The 13,256-nt window shown below is 37.2% G+C and overlaps 1 protein-coding gene across 10 annotated transcripts in view; it reads left to right on the forward strand.

Moving 5' to 3' along the window:
• Nucleotides 1–13,256, forward strand: part of sema5a (sema domain, seven thrombospondin repeats (type 1 and type 1-like), transmembrane domain (TM) and short cytoplasmic domain, (semaphorin) 5A) — a 476,735-nt gene that overhangs the window by 142,097 nt on the left and 321,382 nt on the right. The gene's annotated exons all lie outside the window — the stretch shown is intronic.

The raw sequence follows: 13,256 nt of genomic DNA on the forward strand, positions 1-13,256 counted from the left end.
TTGCAGTCAAATAATCACATAGCATTTAGTCCTGGGAGAAATTGACTGGAAGGCTGAGCCATGTCTGCAGACATCTGCTTGCATGCAAGGACGCTCCTTTGATGGCTGGCCCGGGCAAGAACACAATACGCTTTCTGCTCAAAGGACAGTTAGTCAGCTGTGTTCAATACACTTAATGTACCAGGGATTGGTTTGACTTTTTGCATTGGTTTTTTGTTTAAATATACATCAATGCAAAACTTTCTGTAGGAGAGAGTACATTGGTACATCAACTTAATAGTGTTTTGAGTTAAGCGCTGTCTCTTGGCTAATTGTTATGCTTTCAGTTGGAAGGAGAAATGTTATTAAGCATCTCTGCCATTAGTTGGCGTAGCAAATGTCACAGTGAAACCCGTAAAATCCAACCAAAACATCATCAGGTCTTAGTTGCTAGCATTAGTTTATTGCTAGAGATTGACATCATTTGTTTTCTAACTGTTGGAATAAAGAAAGTGGGTGTGAAGGACAATGCTGAGAAAAAGTGGATGATATTCATTGAATTATGTGTCGCCAATTCGGCAAAGCAATTCTAGCGCGTCATTGATAGTCTGCACCATACTGAAGCAGGATGAGACTAACGCCAGCCAAGAATGTTAAAAAAAATATATATCTAAACAGCGGACATTTATCCATGAAAATATAGAAAAGCTGATGATGTGTTTGATGGAGAAGCATTTGGGAAGAGATACTGTAGTCCATTCTCCAAGGTAAATACTGTACATTATTATTACATTACTTCATAAAACTACTTTAGTTGTTTGCAGTACAATCTATCGTATTGTTTTTTTTCTACACTATTTATGATCAAAACTAATTTTTTCTTTTTAAAAGTAATGTCACTTGTTATAAGTGTGCCTTTTTGGCAACTTGGCACCAAGCACCAATTAAATTGAATGTATTTAATTTCAGTGGGAGACTTTGAATTTAAATAAAAGATTTGGAGCTCCGTCACGTAACCAATTAAGCTCTGAGCTGAAGTACTACTCTGTACAGTATATGGTTTCTATTTTTTGTAGAGCCAGCAGATAAAACAATAGTGCACGGAAGTCAACACAACATGGACCTAAATGATTATAAGCTGTGCTGATAGTATAATTTTTGTTATTACTAAGCAGCTATACAGCGGTACCTTGGATTTCATTTGTCATATGTTCCAAAAGGTCAGACAAAAACCAATTTATACAAAAACCAAAGCATTTTTCCCATAAGAATTATGTTAATCCAATTCGTCCGGTTCAGACATCCCAAAAATATGATCATAAAACACTTTATACAGGGAATAATTACATAACACAATGCAAATTACATTAATACATGAACATTTTGAATCACTTTTGCCTTCGTTAGAGACTCTTGTTGCCAAAGATGGCAAGGAGCGGAGAGGAAAGAGACAACTTGGTTCTTTGCTAGGAGTTCTTTCTTCGATTAAATTTGGGCTGAGTGAATATATGATCGTGATGGATGATGGCGATAGATGTCAGGTCGATCACGGGGTTCAGCTGCAAGCATACAAACTCGCTCAAACATGGCGGAAATGTCCGTGACAAAAGCCAGAGTCAACCTTTTCCTGTTCCACTTCCGGTTGTGTTTTGCCACAAAAATAAACATAATTAGCAGTAATAAATAAACATAATAGGATAAATAAATTTCAGCTGTGACTTGGAGTTTTACTTTGGAGTTACTACTGTGTAGGATAAGATCCCTACAAAACATTTCGTTTTAGACAGAACAGAAACCAGGTGCTAACATACCCATCATGGCAGCACCAGTCGAACAGTTTTTTTTTAATGCAAAAACCCTGTTTGCCCTTTGCTTTTACTTTCCTTGCTTGACCTCCATTACTGCTTCATGCTCCAATGCCATGTTTGCTTCCTAAAAGCAGATCTTAACGCTCTGCCTTGTAAACAAGCTCTGCCGTGAAGTGCTTTAAGTGGAACTGCTTTCTGTCAGACTGACAAAGGTGTTAACTAGTCAGTAAACAAGTCAATGGATGAGATAACCCTTCTTTTAGACTTGTCCTACAAGGGGCTTCACATTTGTCTTCCTTTAGGTCACACTGGGTGACTCGGTAGTCGTGTATCTGGTGTCAGGACTGGAAGTACTATGAATGAATGGCATGTCCTATTGTAGGAGGACGTGAGGCTGCGTGCTCTTTCGGAAAGTGTTAGGTTACTTCTGGATTTAGACAAGGCGTACCTTTTAAGTGTATGCCATACCAAAATAAAATCCCTTTTGAAGGCAGATCTGATTTCTGGTTTGGCCAATATGAAACAAATACAAAACCCCAAACCAATGAAGTTGGCACGTTGTGTAAATCGTAAATAAAAACAGAATACAACGATTTGCAAATCATTCTCAACTTATATTCAATTAAATAGACTGCAAAGACAAGATATTTAATGTTCGAACTGGAAAATGTTGTTAATTTTTGCAAATATTAGCTCATTTGGAATGTAATGCCTGCAACATGTTTCAAAAAAGCTGGCACAAGTGACAAAAAAGACTGAGAAAGTTGAGAAATGACCATCAAACTCTTATCTGGAACATCCCACAGGAGAACAGGCTAATTGGGAACAGGTGGGTGCCATGATTGGGTATAAAAGCAGCTTCCATGAAATGCTCAGTCATTCACAAACAAGGATGGGGCGAGGGTCACCACTTTGTCAACAAATGCATGAGCAAATTGTCAAGCAGTTTAAGAACAGCATTTCTCAACCAGCTATTGCAAGGAGTTTAGGGATTTCACCATCTAAGGTCTGTAACATCATCAAAAGGTTCAGAGAATCTGGAGAAATCACTGCACGTAGCCTTGAATGCCCGTGACCTTGGATCCCTCAGGCGGTACTGAATTAAAAAGTGACATCAGTGTGTAAATGATATCCCCACATGGGCTCAGGAACACTTCAGAAAACCACTTTCAGTAACTACAGTTTGTCGCTTCATGTGTAAGTTCAAGTTAAAACTACTATGCGAAGCGAAAGCCATTTATCAACAACACCCAGAAACGCCGCCGGTTTCGCTGGGCCCGAGTTTATCTAAGATGGACTGATGCAAAGTAGAGAAGTGTTCTGGGGTCTGATGAGTCCACATTTCAAAATGTTTTTGGAAACGGTGGGCGTCGTGTCCTCCGGAAAAAAGAGGAAAAGAACCATTCGGATTGTTCTAGGCGCAAAGTTGAAAAGCCAGCATCTGTGATGGTATGGGGGTGTATTAGTGCCCAAGACATGGGTAACTTACACATCTGTGAAGGCACCATTAATGCTGAAAGGTACATACAGGTTTTGGAGCAACATATGTTGCCATCCAAGCAATGTTATCATGGGCGCCCCTGCTTATTTCAGCAAGACAATGCCAAGCCACGTGTTACAACAGCATGGCTTCATAGTAAAATAATGTGGGTACTAGACTGGCCTGCATGTAGTCCAGACCTGTTTCCCATTGAAAATGTGTGGCACAATATGAAGAGGAGACTCCGGACTGTTGAACAACTTAAGCTGTACATCAAGCAAGAATGAGAAAGTTCCCAAATGATAACTGAGTGTTGTTAAAAGGAAAGGCTATGTAACACAGTGGTAAAAATGCCTCTGTGTCAACTTTTTTACAACGTGTTGCTGCCATTAAATTCTAAGTTAATGATTATTTGCAAAAAACAAATAAGTTTGTCAGTTTGAACATTAAATATCTTGTCTTTGCAGTCTATTCAATTGAATATAAGTTGAAAAATATTTACAAATCATTGTATTTTGTTTTTATTTACGTATTACACAACGTGCCAACTTCACTGGTTTTGGGTTTTGTAGGAAAAATACAGTATGCTTGGCCTTGTCTGGGAACAATACAATACAATACAATTTCAAACTAAATATGTCACGCAATATATTGAAGTGGTTTCATTACATAGAAGACATGGAGTATACCACAGTCTTGTACTTTTGGTAAACCAGTGTCTTGTTTCATGTCATTGATGGATGGATTGATGGAGAAGGATGGATATGAAGACAATAGAAGAGAAATATATGTACAAAAACGTCAACCTTGTGTAAATATTTTGGCTAATGGGAGTTTTGTTCTATCCTTACCTAAAGACATTGGAGCAGACAGGTCCACATACCGTCATGCGTTTTGTAAGATATAACAGAGGAAGAAATTACGTGTGCCAGCATGAAAAATGTCTCAAGCATATGTGCTGAGTAACCCAGATTTGTGTTCCACCATATTTGGGGAACCCGCAGTAGACAGTCTTAAAACATGGCTTCTCTTTCTCCTTTTTTTTGTTAAAATGTGAATCTTTTATTCGTTCCTATTTTCCCATTAAATTTCCTATATTTTGAATTGCAAATGTTGTCTGCTATTAGTGGTGCCACCTTTCTTAATAGAACAAATAGAAAGACGCCAACATAATCCACAACATAAAACAAAATTTGTCTTTTAATTTAATTAATGTGATTGCTTTTCTGCAAGCTAAACAGAGAGCATATGGTGTTTTGCAACAGCCAGAGAATAGACAGAAATGACAGACTGTCATACAATTATGACAAATTAGAAGAGGCTATTTAGTTTCTTTAATAAGGTATTGACCTATGAACGATGCCCTGACCCTGAACTGTACACTTTTGGAATGTTGCCCATTATCCACAAACCTTATGTGAAACAAGAACACACATCTTTCACCATAGCACGTCTTTCCCTTTTTTGTGTATTCAAAATAGTAAAAAAAACTACTAGTAAGAGGCAGCTAACATTGCAGGTATTGGGGATATGATCTGTTCCTCCTGTAAAGCCCATCTAAAAAAAAGGTTTTATGCCTTTTCTGTCAAAGACAACTTTGTTTTTATAGTAAAACTGAAATATGCAGTATTTTCCCCACCGCACAAAACATTCAGAAAGCAATGTTTGATGTGAAGTAATTGAAACTCTAAAAAGATCAATAATGCAGGACACCATTGATTTCAATTCATTATTATTTTTGATCAATCACAGTGAAAAGATAAATACAATCTCATTAAATATATTTGGGATCCAAAAGGTCCCCTACTCATATAGTGATACATTTTTATCATATATTTGTTTTACTTTCAACACTTAAATTACAAGATCAACTTCAGATATATCTGTCCTGTTTGTTTTATGCTCTTATGTCAAAGAAAACATTGTTTTTATATGGCAACCACACAATATATGCAATATTTTCCACATAAAACATTTTAAAGCGAAATATTAGAAGTAATTGGAGCCTTGAATAGGTCAATAATTGATTATAACATTGAATTTAAAATTTTGTATTTTTTTTTGAGCAATGGGAAAAAAAGCAAAATAAAGAAAGACGAAAGAAAAACAAACAGCCTGCGTGGCAGCTTTGTGTCAACATTGCAACTTTTCCTCTTTAGATTTTACCTCATTCGACTTTTTTTAATGTTTATTTTAAATTTTTGCTATAGCATTACCAGATTGTGTGGCGGGCCGCTAAACAATTAGCTGCGGGCCGCAAATGGCCCCCGGGCCGCACTTTGGACACCCCTGCCTTAGATAAACAATACTTCCTAACGATGTTGTCGGGTCTTATGCTGTGTTCCGATTGTTGAGAGCCATCTACTGTAGAACCGAGTTGGTTCTTCTATTATACAGGTGAGAATTATCACTTGTAACCGAGCATGGGCTTTTCTTAACTCAAAGGCAATACAGCAGAAGCATCTGAAACTCCTTTTGCTTCTTTTTTTTCTTCTTCTTCTTTATTTTATGGTAAGTCGGAACCAACGTTATTAGCAGCTCAAGCCACTACTCACTAGTGGTGGAAGGAGTGGTATGAGCAAGGCTATGTGTCAAGGCATCAGAAAAGTAGTTCCTCTGTGTTAGCTCTTACAATAACAATGTCATTATTAATAATACTAATAATAATGGATTAGATTTGTATAGCGCTTTTCGAGACACTCAAAGTGCTTCACAGAGAAGTGAGAACTCATCATTCATTCACACCTGGCGGTGGTAAGTTACTTTCGTAGCCACAGCTGCCTTGGGGTAGACTGACTGAAGCGTGGCTGCTAGTTTGCGCCTACGGCGTACAGGTCACGGCATGTAAGAGGAGCGTTGTTGGCGGTTTTTATTGCTTTTTGTAGAGCGCTTTATCGACGAAACGGATTAATCCCCATTAACTGCCTTGTTAATCGCCTCATATTCGCAGTTTTTCACAGAGTGCACACAAAAGGGACTTCAGGGATTGTGAATGAAGGGAATTGCATTAAAAAAAACAAGTGCAGTTTTCCTTCAATCATTTCACGCACAAATTATGACAACACTAATTCAAGATTTGTTTATTTATTTTACTAGTTACATTGGGGGGAAAAAGTTATTTTCTTTCCATAATCAATTTTTCTAAGGAGTTGGTGAACATGCATTTAACTGTTTTTTTTTTTTAAAGAAAAAATATTATAAAATAATATTTTGTCAGCAATATCAATTCAATAAATAAATAATATATATTAATAATATGTATATTAATATTACATACTCTTATTATACAATTATATTGAACATAATCCATTTGTATTAAATATATGTCGGATGTTGAATCTGGGTCAGCACGGTGGTACAGGGGTTCGTGCCAGGGGTTCGTGCCAGGTTCCTCACAATGCGAAGGTCCTTTCTGTGTGGAGTTTGCATGTCCTGCGTGGGTTACCTCCGGGTACTCCGGCTTCCTCCCACCTCCAAAGACATGCACCTGGGGATAGGTTGATTGGCAACACTAAATTGGCCCTGGTGTGTGAATGTGAGTGTGAATCTGTGTTGACCTTGCAATGAGGTGGCGACTTGTCCAGGGTGTACCCCACCTTCCGCCCTAGTGCAGCTGGGATAGGCTCCAGCACCCCGCGACCCTGAAAGGGACAAACAGTAGAAAATGGATGGATGGATGGATGGATGTTGAATGTGTCTCAATAGCTTACACCAGTGGTTCTCAAACATTTTTCCACCAAGTACCTGTCTCTCCAAGTACCACCATACTGACCAACAATAAAATACAATAGCGTAGTAGGCCTAAGTATTCAATAAAAACAAGGCAGAAGTTGTATTTACCAAGTTGATTTAATATTTTTGGTCATTGTGACATAACACACAATTTGAACAGTGTTGAACACATTTATTATAACACTGTGTTTGAATATAGGAAAATAAAACATGGTACTTTAATCGCGTGGTTCTTTGGCTAGATGTACCACAGTTTGAGGATCACTGCCTTACACTGTTTTTCACTGTTGCATTGCTGTTCGTACTTGTGTTAATGAATTTGTTGTTCATATTGTATTTCAACTACATCGAACAGAGTAGCCACCTGCATTTTCATCATGCTCTCAAGTTAAATGACAAAAAGCATTATATTCCATTCGATATCATGATAACAGCAGTATCAAATATTTTGATATAATACACAAAATATTGCTACATTCTAAAAAAATAATTAAAAAAAAAATTGCATTGTAAAAACATAAAATAATCGATTTTCATTCTGCATATTCCAAAACAGTTGCAACAATTTGATACATTTCAGGCAAAAAAAGAAGTTATAATAATAAAGAAATTGCTGTCAAAATATAGCCAGCGATTCATGATGTCCACGATTAATTACAATTTCCTCAAATCACAAAATCAATACTCTCAAATATTCCACTGTGGTGGGCAATTTGGTCAATTAGTTCTGCTGTGATCTGGCGATTTATACTGTAGATCAGGGATCCCCAAACTGTTTGACTCGTTAAAAAAATGTGTTAAAGAAATTTGGCCGGGGGCCGGGCTGTGTATATATATATATATATATATATATATATATATATATATATATATATATATATATATATATATATATATATATAAATATATATATATATATATATATATATATTAGTGCTGTGAATCTTTGGGTGTCCCACGATTCGATTCAATATCGATTCTTGGGGTCACGATTCGATTCAAAATCGATTTTTTTTTTCAATTCAACACTATTCTCGATTCAAAAACGATTTTTTCCCGATTCAAAAGGATTCTCTATTCATTCAATACATATGATTTCAGCAGGATCTACCCCAGTCTGCTGACGTGCAAGCAGAGTAGTAGATTTTTGTAAAAAGCTTTTATCATTGTAAAGGACAATGTTTTATCAACTGATTGCAATAATGTAAATTTGTTTTAACTAATAAATTAACCAAAAATATGACTTATTTTATCTTTGTGAAAATATTGGACACAGTGTGTTGTCAAGCTTATGAGATGCGATGCAAGTGTAAGCCACTGTGACACTATTGTTCTTTTTTTTATTTTTTATAAATGTCTAATGATAATGTCAATGAGGGATTTTTAATCACTGCTATGTTGAAATTGTAGCTAATATTGATACTGTTGTTGATAATATTCATTTTTGTTTCACTACTTTTGGTTTGTTCTGTGTCGTGTTTGTGTCTCCTCTCAATTGCTCTTTTCATTGCAGAGCGTTGCTGGGTTGGGTTTGGTTTTGGAATTGGATTGCATTGTTATGGTATTGCTGTGTATTGTTTTATTGGATTGATTAATAAAAAATAAAAAAAATAAAATTGTTTTAAACAATTAAAAAAAAAAAAAAATATATATATATATTTTTTTAAAATGAGAATCGATTCTGAATCACACAACGTAAGAATCGCAATTTGAATTGATTTTTTCCCACACCCCTAATATATACATATATATATATATATATATATATATATATATATATATATATATATATATATATATATATATATATATATATATATATATATATATATATATATATATGTATGTATGTGTATATATACAGTATATATATATGTGTATATATATATATATATATATATATATATATATATATATATATATATATATATATATATATATATATACATACACTACCGTTCAAAAGTTTGGGGTCACATTGAAATGTCCTTATTTTTGAAGGAAAAGCACTGTACTTTTCAATGAAGATAACTTTAAACTAGTCTTAACTTTAAAGAAATACACTCTATACATTGCTAATGTGGTACATGACTATTCTAGCTGCAAATGTCTGGTTTTTGGTGCAATATCTACATAGGTGTATAGAGGCCCATTTCCAGCAACTATCACTCTAGTGTTCTAATGGTACAAAGTGTTTGCTCATTGGCTCAGAAGGCTAATTGATGATTAGAAAACCCTTGTGCAATCATGTTCACACATCTGAAAACAGTTTAGCTCGTTACAGAAGCTACAAAACTGACCTTCCTTTGAGCAGATTGAGTTTCTGGAGCATCACATTTGTGGGGTCAATTAAACGCTCAAAATGGCCAGAAAAAGAGAACTTTTATCTGAAACTCGACAGTCTATTCTTGTTCTTAGAAATGAAGGCTATTCCACAAAATTGTTTGGGTGACCCCAAACTTTTGAACGGTAGTGTATATATTCCTCGCACACTAACTGACTGAAAGATTGCAGACTTGCCGCGCGCTCGCCCGACACACGTTATCGATGAGAAAATGCATTTTTAGACAATATGATTTCCCTGAGCGGCTAGGAGACACTGAGAGTAACAAGTAGTAGAAAATGGATTAGAAAGGACATATTTAAGACAATTATAATAAAAAAAACACTTTATTTATTTATTTATTTTATTTTTTTAGATTGGGACTTCCCGCGGGCCGGATTTCGGACGCTGGCGGGCCGTAGTCTGGGGACCCCTGCTGTAGATAGTAAAATACAAGAAAAGTAACCACACCATCTTGCACTCTGAGTAACAAAGGCACAGAGGCTCATGTGACACACCAGAGCTACATACTTTCTCCTTTAAACTTTGACAAGTTCCCATAATAATTGTATTTTTCCCTGATTCTAACATTATATCACATATTTCTGTTAAGGGATACAGACTGAAAAGTCTTATGTTTATTCCCACTGAAAAGTGTTGTGTTTATTCCCACTCGTGTCGACATCCCAAGCAAGCCTTTAAAGTCAAGCTCCTCATTTGTGGCCCGTAAAGACGCCTTGGCTGTTAAATCCCCCCCGAGTAACTCGCTTGTGTCATGGCCTGATGATAGCGTTTGTGGAGTTCAAACGCATCGCCCGGTTCCAAGTTGCAAAGCACACACCGCTTTTTTCAGACCAAATTATACCCTTTGAAGGAGGGGGTAGTCCCTGAGTCATAACGAAATATGCAGACGCATTCACACGGGTGATGAGAAACCTTAGTCAAACCTATTATCCTCTCTTGAAGTGACTTGTTGTGCACAGTGTACTGAAATGTAATCCCTGGTTGTTCTCAATGTGCACCGCTAGGATGCCGCGGCTCCTCTTGGGCTGCACTGGTAAGACAACATTAAATATTCCAAAGCACAACAAGCGCGGTCCCTGTGGATGTGGTGGTGATAGCGCCAGAGCGCGGTGATTACGGGGACCTATCAGATGGTTTGGGTTTGGTCGGTTCAGCACCGAGGGTTAGATGAGGAGATTAATGTCATCCTTGTGGCACCGCAGCCTGTTAGACTGATAGTCATCCTGCATGAATCTGTTCAAAGGTACAAATCCAACATGACCTATCACTCTAGCAAGGGATCAGCCTGAAATAAGAGGTGGGACAGGGAAACCCACTAAAGTAGCCGAACAAGTCCATGTGTTCATGTTCCCCGTGTTATTAGTATCAAAAGGTTCCCGCTTAAATTCCGCTGATCAAAATGAGCCGATTTTTTTTTAAACAATAAAAAGTATTTTAATAATTCCTGTCGTTTTCCCCAAAAAGAATATCACAACTGTACAATTATTACAAAACGTGGCTGCTAGCTGACCAGGACCAGAGGGCGGGAGCACATCACACCAGTTTTTTTTGTTTGTTTATTTGTATTAACATGTCCTGCACAGCTGCTCAGACAAATCATATTGTTGATGTAGATGCCCATACCTGTTTTAAAGTCACTGCATTGGCTCCCTATCCGCTTCCAGGTTGATTTTAAAATTCTATTATTAGGTTTTAAATGTCTTAATGGCCTTGCGCCTTCTTATCGATCTGACCTGCATTTACCGTATCTGCCTGTCGATCTCACGATCCACTCTTCTCTCACTCATGAACAAGACTCCGAACTAGTATAAATATAATTTCTGAATGTATTAGTCATCTTTTTTGTTAGCACATGCCTTAAAGGCCTATTGAAATGAAATGTTCTTATTTAAACGGCGATAGCAGATCCATTCTATGTGTCATACTTGATCATTTCGCGATATTGCCATATTTTTGCTGAAAGGATTTAGTAGAGAACATCGACGATAAAGTTCGCAACTTTTGGTCGCTGATAAAAAAAAGCCTTGCCTGTACCGGAAGTAGCGTGATGTCGCAGGTTGAAGGGCTCCTCACATTTCCCCATTGTTTACACCAGCAGCGAGAGCGATTCGGACCGAGAAAGCGAGGATTACCCCATTAATTTGAGCGAGGATGAAAGATTCGTGGATGAGGTTACGTTAGAGTGAAGGACTAGAGTGCAGTGCAGGACGTATCTTTTTTCGCTCTGACCGTAACTTAGGTAAAAGGGCTCATTGGATTCCACACTTTCTCCTTTTTCTATTGTGGATCACAGATTTGTATTTTAAACCACCTCGGATACTATATCCTCTTGAAAATGAGTCGAGAACGCGAAATGGACATTCACAGTGACTTTTATCTCCACGACAATACATCGGTGAAGCACTTTAACTATGGCGCTAACATGATAGCATCGTGCTTAAATGCAGATAGAAACAAAAGAAATAAGCCCCTGACTGGAAGGATAGACAGAAGATCAACAATACTACTATCAGGAGACACTGAACCAAACACTGGACCTGTAACTACACGGTTAATGCTGTGCCGCCTGTCGAAGCCTAGCAATGCTGTTGCTAACGACGCCATTGAAGCTAACTTAGCTACGGGACCTTGTCAGAGCTATGCTAAAAACATTAGCTATCTACCTACGCCAGCCCTCATCTGCTCATCAACACCCGTGCTCACCTGCGTTCCAGCGATCGACGGAGCGACGAAGGACTTCACCCGATCATCGATGCGGTCGGCGGCTAGCGTGGGATAGTGCGTCTGCTATCCAACTCAAAGTCCTCCTGGTTGTGTTGCTGCAGCCATCCGCTAATACACCGATCCCACCTACAGCTTTCTTCTTTGCTGTCTCCATTGTTCATTAAACAAATTGCAAAAGATTCACCAACACAGATGTCCAGAATACTGTGGAATTTTGCGATGAAAACAGAGCTGTTTGTATTGTGATACAATGTGTCCGAATACTTCCGCTTCAACCATTGGCGTCACGCGCAAACATCATCATACATAGACGTTTTCAACCGGAAGTTTAGTGGGAAATTTAAATTTGCACTTTATAAGTTAACCCGGCCGTATTGGCATGTGTTGCAATGTTACGATTTCATCATTGATATATAAACTATTAGACTGCGTGGTCGGTAGTAGTGGGTTTCAGTAGGCCTTTAAAATATCTCAAGATTAATTTAAAAGCTGACGGCTTCATAATCCAATAAGTCAACTAATCGATAAGTCAAAAACTACTATCATATTCATTAGTTGCAGCACTAGTTCCACTGTATCTTATTTCAAATTAGACCAATATTTTTACAGGAGTTTACTAGTTCATCCATCCATTTTTCTACCCCTTTTCCCTTTTCTGGGTCGTGGTGGTGGCAATTGCATAACGTTTTTAGCATGCACGTTTTCCTTTATGGGGGGTTTTCGGTAACACTAAGAAGGACAAAGTTATATAGAGAAAATTGGTGCAATGTCACAATTTAAAGCCGGATTTACTGAGATCCAAATACCATGCGCTAAACAGCATGTGCAATCGATAAAATAGCATGTACTATTAGTGGGTGTGTGATCTACTCCCACTGTGTGTACTCGTGTTGTCCCGATACCAATATTTTGGTACCGGTACCAAAATGTATTTCGATACTTTTCGGTACTTTTCTTAATAAAGGGGACCACAAAAAATAGCATTATTGTCTTTATTTTAACAAAAAATCTCACGGTACATTAAAGAACAATTTTGTCCTTAAATAAAATAGTGAACATACAAGACAACTTGTCTTTTAGTAGTAAGTAAACAAAGAAAAGCTCCTAATTTGTTTACTGACATTTTCAGTAACATATTGTGTCATTTATCATTGTATTATTTTGTCAACATTATTAAGGACAAGTG

This window comes from Entelurus aequoreus, linkage group LG15 (genome assembly GCF_033978785.1).
Source record: "Entelurus aequoreus isolate RoL-2023_Sb linkage group LG15, RoL_Eaeq_v1.1, whole genome shotgun sequence".
Taxonomy (NCBI): Eukaryota; Metazoa; Chordata; class Actinopteri; order Syngnathiformes; family Syngnathidae; genus Entelurus; species Entelurus aequoreus.